Source organism: Austrofundulus limnaeus, unplaced genomic scaffold, assembly GCF_001266775.1.
Source record: "Austrofundulus limnaeus strain Quisiro unplaced genomic scaffold, Austrofundulus_limnaeus-1.0 Scaffold0, whole genome shotgun sequence".
In the NCBI taxonomy this organism is placed as follows: Eukaryota; Metazoa; Chordata; class Actinopteri; order Cyprinodontiformes; family Rivulidae; genus Austrofundulus; species Austrofundulus limnaeus.
In genome coordinates, this window is record NW_013952402.1 from 2,519,088 (window position 1) to 2,529,620 (window position 10,533).

General features: G+C 35.4%; 1 long non-coding RNA gene across 1 annotated transcript in view; it reads right to left on the bottom strand.

The window, feature by feature from the left end:
* Positions 1–528: 528 nt before the first annotated feature.
* The window catches only part of LOC106519232 (uncharacterized), a 16,685-nt gene continuing 6,680 nt past the window's right edge, over positions 529–10,533 (bottom strand). Inside the window, exon 3 of the long non-coding RNA XR_001310423.1 lies at positions 529–708. This is a non-coding gene — a long non-coding RNA (uncharacterized LOC106519232). The remainder of the gene's footprint in view (positions 709–10,533) is intronic.

Genomic DNA, 10,533 nt, shown 5'->3' on the forward strand with positions numbered 1-10,533 from the left:
TGGGATTCCCTTAACTAGGTGACTTTAATGTCAGAGTTTTAGGCTAAGATCATCTTATGTTCAAGAAAAGTCTGGTGTAACCATTTTGGTCAAACCTTGTAAATGTAATGCATTATCAATTCTAGAAGTATATTAAATGGTAACTCTAAGCTTCAATAGAATTCATGTTGGACATTAATACATACTGTATTTTGATAACAGACGTGCACGCYCACACACAGACTTTGGCAAAAAAAAATTGTCCACCTTTACCGTTTGGGAACCAGCAATCATAAAAATGTCCTCAATGTTCTAGTACAAAACTTTATAATTGAATTTGCAGTAACACAGCATCTTTTATCTGACACTCACAATATATTGTTGAGCATCTCGTTTTATTTTGTCAACACATCTATTGTTGGTCAAAGACAAGAATAAACTCCAATAAAAACGAAAGAGACCTCATAACTGTACTTTTGAGCTGTTATTACTACCTTATGCTTGATTGCCCTATTACAGCATCCGGTGATAAACGGGTGWAGAAAATATTAAGGGAAATACAATTTCATCAAACCTCCTGTACAGCCCCAATGATGCCAAATGATCTTTCTCAAGCTTGGCTGGATAAAGTCAAACGTCTTGGTCGCAGACATCAATCCTGTTTATGACTGTTGGGCTCGAGGATGTTTTCTGGCTCTGCTGTTCAACACAGCTCCCCCACAGTGAAAGCTGCAGAGAGGACAGAACGAGAGCGGTTATACTGCAGCTTAGGGCAATACAGCTGTCTACTTCAGCCTTGCACTCATTAAGCATTGATGTAAACAAATAAATGTTGATTTGTATTTATTTCATGTACGTTCAGGCAAACGTCCYTACAATGTTTCAATAAAAGGCAAACCTATGATGGCACAAACATTAGACCTAATGTCCTGGCGCTTGTAAATTCTCCACATCATTGTTACTGATATAAAATTCCAGTGCAGGGATGCTGATGTAACTATTACTCAAATTTCTGACACAGATGATGACATTGTCCATTTGCTGCCTGGACAACCAAAGAAAATTATGCATGATCCGGCTTCTAAGCTGTTTTGACATGGGTCATCTGAAACATGGCCGCATGCCCTGAATTGAACTGCTCTCCAGAGGTACAACTGGATTAATCCAGATGTCTTTCGGTCAGGGCTCGRCTTTGCAAAGAGATCGGCCAAGACGCTATCTCTCTTGCAAAGCCAARGCAGCGGGCTCCATCAAACTGAATGAGTGAAAATCCCGTTTCATGATTTGCACTGAAAGACTAAGGCCCAGGGTTTTCCTTGTTGAAATCTGCATTAACAAGCCYCAGGAGCAGGAGAGCAGTGTGGGCAGAAAGCTCAGCATGTACTATAAGGCTCGTGAATGTCTTGTAATAGCAGTRTGTGTGCTGAGATTGGCCATGTTCAGCAGTGATTGACCAGTAATTTTACATTTTGTAGATAGATTCATGGTCTAGCTCCAGGCTGTAAGCATTGAAATACAAGCATGCAATAAATATAGACAAGTGAAAACTTTTGAACAAACCAAAACAAGCTGTGTGTATCTCTGTGTTGTACTGCATGCGTGAATTAAGGTCAGCATTCTGGCTCAATAATCATGGTAGATTTTTACGTTTAAGTTGTACACAACCAGTGGTGGGCAKCAGTCCGCTGAAGCACAAATCTGCTAATTGTGCACCTAAATATTTCATTTGCGCTTTAGCGATCTTACTKATTTTTYTAATTCTTAAGCAGACTTGAGCTTTCTAAAATTAAAATGCAGTACCACTAATAACTAATTTTCTACCAGTCATCATTATCTTGAACAGTGGAAGTCATGGCTGTCAATAAATCACAACACACGTGATCTATCCAACAGCACCCCTCCCAGATAAACACACTTATTGGAAACGTATACATCCTTGCTGTTGCTTTCAGCCATGGTTCTCATTTCCCACAATGCTTTGTGTCTGCTTACATTGCAGGAAGGCAAAGTTTAGAACTCCCTTTCCCAGCAAAAACAGTTAACGTTTGTAATCCATACTAAAATTTTGCATGTATTGATTTATTTTACTTTACAATCGGAGCTCCTTTTAAAAAAAATAAAGTTTAAACGTTAGAGCTCAATACTTGATGTAATTGGTCGAAGCAATCGGCCAACGGGGTTAGACAGACATCTAGTGGTCAACTGGAGCAACTACATGGAAAACTTTAAAATCCAKACTCTTATTTTGAAGTTTGCAGATAGTTTCCTGTACTTGTGCTTTCGTTTCCCATCACAAATCAAATCCGTCATGTACCCAGAATGCATTGTTTCAGTTTTCCAATAAACAGTTTTAAAATTACTTTATTGATGCTTCTTTAATGAAGAATCTACAACAAAAAGAAAAAGACAAAGAAGCAACCGAACTAGCAATCCTCAACAACTTTTTAATTTTTACACCAGGAGCCAAAGTTCTGTTTCAGGAAATCACATCCCCAGCAATCGGCGGCTGTAGGATTAAGCTGTACAAGGGTTCATACACTACTAGTTGGCAGTGTTGTGTATTAATTGTACATGACTGTTGCCAGCTAGTAAGTGTCAAGTTGACCTTGCACTTTAAAATTAGCTTCCACTAGTGTTTCTATGGCATAAGCACTTTTGAAGTTACGGACCTAAATATTTTCATAAGCACTTTTGAAATTGCGGAGCTAGTTTTTGGATTAGTGCTGCCCACCACTGTWCACTACCATACTTATTTTATAATACTTAAATTGACTAATGAGACACAACAGATGAAGGAGCTTTACAGTGTTTATGTGAGCTTAAGGCATTGGCAATGTGTGTGTGTATGTGTGTGGGGGGGATGCAGCTCAGTAAATGGTCAGTGCAATCATCTTTCTTTAGAGAAAGAATGCCACTAGAACTTTTCCCAGAAGCCCATCTCTTCATTGTACTTTGCCAATTTTACTTTTACTTTTGCCAGTTTTAACATGTTGTGAGTCATTTTGTATTTGTATCCAAATTTTGTTTGTGCGAAGTTTAAGCATAAAGTCATGTACAGGCCAAGTGTTGATCCATCTTTGTTCCAACTACTTAATAGAACAGCCCCAGAACTACTTACTACAGCAGATCTACCCTTTTAAACCCAAACTCCAGTTGTCACAATGGAACCTTTTAGATTTTAGGCTCATGCAACTAAAAACTGTGTCATGCAGAAATTTTTGTTGTTGTTTATTTGTTCCCTTTGTCACAATAAAAACCTTAGATTTCAGCTTTGTAGATGGCTTTTTCCTTCATTTCATCTTCTCAGTTGGAGCCGTTGCTTTGCTTTATTCACTAAAGCGTCCGTTTTCTGCCAGGCCTTTGGCTTTTGTAGTTGTTGCTTCTGACAGTCCATATTTTTGCTCCTTGGGGTGTCAAATTTTGAGGCTTTTAAAGGCCCTTGGCAAAGTAGCTCTAAGTCCAAATAGTTWGAACTTTATTTCAAAATTTGGAGAGGTTTTAAATTATTTCTCTGTGAGAAATGTCTGACATAAATCTACATTTCTTTTGCTGAGATTGATCAAATGATGACAAAGTTAAGGGTATATTTTTTGGGGGAAAATAACATGTAATTTAATTTGGCCAACTTTGATCTTATTCATCCCTTTTTTAACAAGATAAAAAAACATGTGTGGTAAATGATGCAAATCAAGTCCATAACTACCAGGAAACTTTCACCTGAACTGTTCTTTAAACAGAAACACAACTGTCATTTTTTATCACTGAAAACTCAGTAAAGACTTTTACACTTTACAACCCTAATTAAATGGTAAATGGACTGTATAGCACCTTTCTATCCATCCAGGACACTCAAAGCGCTTTACACTACAGACATTCACCCATTCACACACACATTCACACACTGATGATGGTAAGCTACATTGTAGCCACAGCTGCCCGGGGCACACTGACAGAGGCGAGGCTGCCATACACAGGCACCACCGGACCCTCTGACCACCATCAGTAGGCAAAGCGGGTAAGGTGTCTTGCCCAAGGACACAARGACTGAATTGACTGGAAGGGGATCAAACCGGCGACCTTCCGGTTCCCGGACAACGCCCCTAACCACTTTTCCACAGCCTCCCCCACTAATTAGATTAAATCAACCCATGCAAAAGGGAAAGAGAGAAACTGAAAAATAAAAAACAAGAGAAGGAGCAAAAGAGTGTAAGCAAGAATACTGCCTGTGAGACAGCTTAATGGGTGCCAGTGTTGCTGCAGAACGAAAGGCCTTGCTGATGTGCACGATCAGCCTTATGACAATGATATATGATGTTTCTTGGAGCCTTACAGTGTCCTGCTGTGCTGCCAGTGACACTTGGGAGTCTCACTAAATGCCTGTGCCCATGTCAAAGACCCACAATGAAAGCATTGGGGGGAATGTAGGTGAGATAATCCAGTGACACACATCCCATCCTTTTTTTTACAACACTGAGAAAGAGGAGAGTGGATGTTTTCAGGCTGTCTCCTGTTTGCATTTGTTGCATAGTGAATTATTTTACCAAAAGTGTTTTGCATCAGTCATGCTTTTGGTACCACAGTGAGACTTAAATGATACAGTTCATTATTTTTAAATACTATTAATCAGATTTTTACACACGTTTATGAGTCAATGATGAAACTCATTGAACCAAATGGGATAAAAATAGCATGTGGTTATTTGTTAAGGAAAATGACTCGGTGTTGCATGTCTGCTGTGATTCTCACTTCAATTTCTTCAATAATAACTTTGATTTGATCATTCCAGAGCCTTTATTTTTTTATTTTCAATTGGCTAATTTTTAGTATTACATTTTTTGTGCTTTGATTAGTTGCTGCATGGCTTATGTTCAGATAAAATTCAGTTGACACATTTTGACATTTTCCTGTAAAGAATGCTGTGATAATTCAGAGATCATTGTTTTACCTACCCAATAGCATTTCTCAATGATCACCATTATTTTTTCCTAAAAATGAAGTCAGGAAAATTAACTTAAGCTGATGTAAGAAATGTCTATCTTAGAAGGACCAAGACTGATGGTTCTTTTATCTTCCCTTTAAACCTTTGTGGCTGACCAGTTCCAGAAAGGAAAAAAAATCTCAATATTTTGAATTGAAAGGGRGGTTATTCAATGACATTTTCCAGCAACTCCTTTTCTTCAGATTCTCTTTTTCTGAGGTTTTAATATATGTCATAAAATGTCTTTGCAAATGGCTTTGACTAAAGACTAAATTCCTATTTATTAAATGAATCAGAGTTCCCATTCACACCTGATTGACTGATTGGCTTATACTGATGAGAAGTACTTAACGCCACTTTAGACTTTAATAATCCATTAACAAATGATGAAGACTTGAAATGCAGTCAAACAATCCAAAAATTACATTCTACGTTTTTTTTCCAAAGCCTATTTTACATTGTGCAAAAGCAACATGAAATTTAAATCAAAACAGAAGTAGAAATTTGCAACTCTCTGGGAAATGATAGTCACTTTCATCAAGAATCCAACCACACTTAAAAATCTACAAAATTATAGTATTTTGCAGTGCTTTATTCTTAAAGATTTATTACAACAATCGTACAGATTTTTTGTGAAATACTACTCTTTAACTAAAGTTAATCACTTAATAAAGAACWGTGAAGTTTCCACGAAAGTACCAAAGATAGACTTTTTGTCACCTGTCCAAAGTTTTATTTACTTCAATCTGAGTACAAAGACGTGAAAGTCATTGCGCAAGTTGTTTTCTTTTATGAAAGATGGCCCAAGGCATGATGGCCCGATGCTAAAGAAGATAATAAAGGAGGCACTGAAGCTCCTGCTCAGAGCATTTTAGAAAACTTAAACAGCTCTTATAATGACTTCCATTTGTCATATTTATAGAGTTTTCAGAGGCTGAGGAATTGAGTTTTTTCAGAATAACCTGAGGTTTCAGGAGACTGTTTTCATTCAATAATTAGGATTTATTTTACTCTAGCCTAAGCCTACATTAGTCTGAATGAGGTTAGCAACTTAACTATACTACCTAACTGAAAATTAGCAAAAAGACAAAGTCTGTGTACTGTTTTGGCTTAAATGTGTAATATCACATTTAAAAGGTATTGTGTGCTGAAAGATGCACACTAAGATGTCACAGAGACCTTCAGCAGCAGCATGCAGTAATAGGGGTCTACAGAAAAAAAAAAGACGATGGATTTTAGTAATTGGGACAGATATCTCTCCTCTCCATTTCAAACACCCAATTTTTGGGTGGCATTTCATTATGCCGAGCAGAACTGTCACCATAATGAATTCATCAATGTTGTTAAGATAAATGGCTCAACAAGTAATAGATAGGACCATCTACCCAGTCTGATGTAGGAAATTGTCTTTCATATACATCATTTTATTAGGAAAAGGGGGCAGCTGTTTGGACACAAGCAGCATGCAAACATATTTTTTCCCATTAAGCATGTGTGAAATATTAATAGCAACATAATTTCCAACATTCTGAGGACATTTCGGAGATGGCACATTTTAATAGAGAACCTTTCACTCTGTGGTTTCRGCATGACAAAAGTGCCAACTAACCTGAGAAAAATAAGAAATTGTTGCTCTTGCTTTTTTCTTTAATATATCAAAGCTAATTTTTACTGATTTTATATCCTGTCATTTTATTAAAATGATTTTGAGTCGAGTGCAGTTTCTGCTCCCATAATCTCTGTGAATTGTAGCCAACATAAATGTTTCATACTTAAATTAAGTGAATAGTTTAACATTCTGTGTAATAAGTGTTTGCTTTCTGCATGAGTTGTCTTAAAAAAATCCATATCATCCCTCTACAATATACTCCTTAGTTTTAAATAAAAATGATGAAACAATCGGGGGAAAATATAAATTGGATTGGCATTAACAAAGGTTATAACAGCCGCCTCTAAAACTAATTATTCAATTTGGTTATTGTTTACTGTGGAAAATTCGATGTGCTTGATGGGCTTGTGACCCTAAATTTGTACTACTGATTAAGTAATAAATGAGTGGTTACTATATTTGTGTTAGTCAGAAGCTGGTTTGGAGATAACCAACAATCATTCATGCCCGAAGTAGGTATCACTGAGTAGTACTGTCTAAGGATTGATTTATATAGGATCCTTTTGTAATTAATTTGACTCATTAATATGTGTCACATATACCCTCAGTTAGGAATTACATGGTCGGTGGGTACTTATTAACAATCCCATCAGTTATGAGGATTCCAGAATTTTCTTTCCATCACTTAATTACCTTATTATAAGCTGCTTAACCATCATTAGGGAGCTTATGATGAGGTAATTATCTCTAACCAGGAGAAATGTTCAATTTTTTCACTTGGTAGATACTCATATTTACTTATTCARTAAAGGGTTTTGAATCTTTTTCATTCACTCTGTTTTAGATTATTTTGATTGTGTGTGTGTTTTTTTTTCTTGATTTCCTTTACATCTTGGACAAGTTGCAAGTCCATCACAGGGCCATGTAGACACCAAACCTACAAACACTTAGGGAAAATTCAATGCCTACATATTAACCATACYTATTTGTGTAAAGAAACTGAAGGGCTTGGAGAGAACCCACACATGCACAAGGAGAAAGTGCAAACCCTTACACAGAAAGGCCAGAGGCTGGAAGGCGACAGCTCTGACCACTGCACAGGACTGCTGCTGCCCCTGTGCCCGAGCATTTTTGATCACTTTCTTTTATCCCTCAAACACATTAAATAAAATTTAGATGACTATAAAGACAATGTCCTAAGCTTAAGTACTTCATTATAGAGCTAATAATACCTTCACTCATTAGGATAATAAAACTTTTTCAGATAAAAATCTGTCAAACGTTAGACTCAAACTTATAGAACAATGGTTTTAAATGTTACATCTTTCCAAAGATATTCTACACAACCACAGCACTTTATACAGACATCATATTTTCTACTGCAACAAGACGTGTTGCTGTATTAAAAAGAGCTTTGGTGTTATACCTCACTAAAATAGCCTTTTTTCAGACAAATGACAAATATAATACATCAACTGTGATTCTCTCTGTCACTGTCACAGGTGTGTCTGGGTGAAGCCATGAGGAACATTAATGTAAATGTGACCATTGTCTTAATGACTGAATTCTGTCACTTTAAAAGATTGATGAACCTATAAATGGTAGGAATGATGTGTCTGAAAAGGMCTAAAGATCTTTACAAAGCATTCCCCTTGCTAAAAGAACTTGTATAAGGCTGAGGAATTGTCAAATTGCCAACCAAAAATAAAATAAAAAATAATAATGTCACTTTTTTTCTTGCATTGGACTATAAACTGAACTCCCTTTTGAAAAGATAATGATTCTCCTATTTTAAATCCATCTTTATTTTTCCAGTTTATGTAGGTTGGGAGAAGGATTGTTGTGGCATAGGGAGAGTCCTGAGAACTTAAATTAATTTTTTGTGTCTGTGGAGGGGCTTGACTTGAATTTAGGTAGAACTATATGAAAGTAAAGGACAGTTACTGGATGAATTATGGAGTAGAGAGAAAAAATCCTGCTGACTACAAAAACGTTTCAATGATGGCTGTACTGCAGCAGTGACTCAAAAACTCCTGAGGTGCAACATAAGGTAGACAAACAGACTGTAGTTCACTATTGTAGTACAGCATATTTTCAAGGCGTACAAGCATTCAAAACTCTGATACAGACATGGATGTATTTGTTCATTCCCCTTTTGTCAAAGAAAGAAAACCCACAATGGTCCCTGAAATAACTTGAAACTGACAAAGGTAAAAAATAACAAAAATGTGACTGAAAATCAGCTAATGATTAGTAGATATTCCTTTTGAAATGTGGTTCCACAGAATTATTTTAAGAATAAACCAATGAGCCTTGCTTTAAAAAAAAGGTTCATCTAGTTGGAGGACCCAATAAAGGGTACCCTGATGTTGGAGTTTGCATCTAAAGTCTTTGAAGGGTATTCTGGTTGTTTTGAATACTCTTTAGTCTCTTCAGTTTGTCATTAATTTTATTGGATGTTAAACGTCTAAATAACTGACCACAACACGATTGACCAAAGCATTTTACTTGAAAAACTAAATAAATATGGGATTATAGGACCAGCATTACAATGGATAACTAATTATTTGGAAAATAGGAAACAMTTTGTACAAGTACATGATGTCAGTATGTAAACTCTGTGGAATAACATGTGGAGTTCCTCAYGGTACTATACTTGGACCAAAATTGTTTATCCTATATATGAATGACTTGGTCAATGTGTCAGTGCTCTTTAAATGCATATTATTTGCAGATGATACAACWTTTTTTTMTTGTTTGGGCAAAGACACAGAACGGATATCAGAAAAAATACAAACAGAATTTGTGAAAATACATGTTTGGTTTAAACTTAACAAATTATCATTAAACTTGGATAAAACTGATTATTTGATATTTACAAAGAGACATAGAACTGTTAACATTCCATTTAGAGTTGATGGTTTGGAGATAAACAGAGTTTTTGGGTATTATTATTGATGAGAAACTGTCATGGAAACCTCATATAAATTATTTAGAATAAAACTAGCTAAATATATTGTATTGTTTTATAAAGTAAAGGACTTGTTTAATGATAAAGCTCTGTATATGTTATATAATAATTGTTCCACACTTAGTTTATTGTGTTGAGTTATGGGGGAAACCATGTAAAACTATTTAGAATAAAACTAGCTAAATATATTGTATTGTTTTATAAAGTAAAGGACTTGTTTAATGATAAAGCTCTGTATATGTTATATAATGCATGAATTGTTCCACACTTGGTCTATTGTGTTGAAGTATGGCGTAAAGCATGTAAGACAATTACAAATCCTGTTTTTGTTTTGCAAAAAAGAGCTGTAAGAGTTATCACTCAAAAACACTACCATTATCCATCTAATTTATTAATTTGTTAACTGAAATTATTGAAATTTTATGATTTGGTTTATTTTAACATTTTGTTAGTTATGTATAAGGCTCACGAGCACACATTAAACATTCAGATAAACTTTGTGAAGAGAGAGCTGTTATAATCTTAAGGGGACAGAGTTGTTCATGAAACCTAAATTTAGAAARTYTTTGAAAYAACGGCACACCTCAATCCAAGGATTCAAACTGTGGAATGGTCTGGAAGATGATTTTAAAAGTGCCAAATCACTACATGTTTAAGAGAATGATAAAGGCTAGATTGTTTAAAAAAATATGAAACAGTATAATCTGAATGCGTATAATTTGTTGTTTTAGAAAGATTTGGTGTTTTTGTTTTGTTTTGTAAACTGAAGATTATTATTGTTTGAATTTATACTTGAGGAAAAAGGGGCAAATATAAGGTTTTTTCTTCTCTCTGCCGCCTTTCATTTCAATTTATTTGTATTTTCTTTTTATTTTACATAGAATTATTATTATTGTTTTTTTTAAAAAGAAATTAAAGTTTGGAATAAATCTGTGCAGCTGTAGTCACAGGAATTTCAAGCTGGTTGGAAATGCTTTTATGGCCTTTACTTTTAAC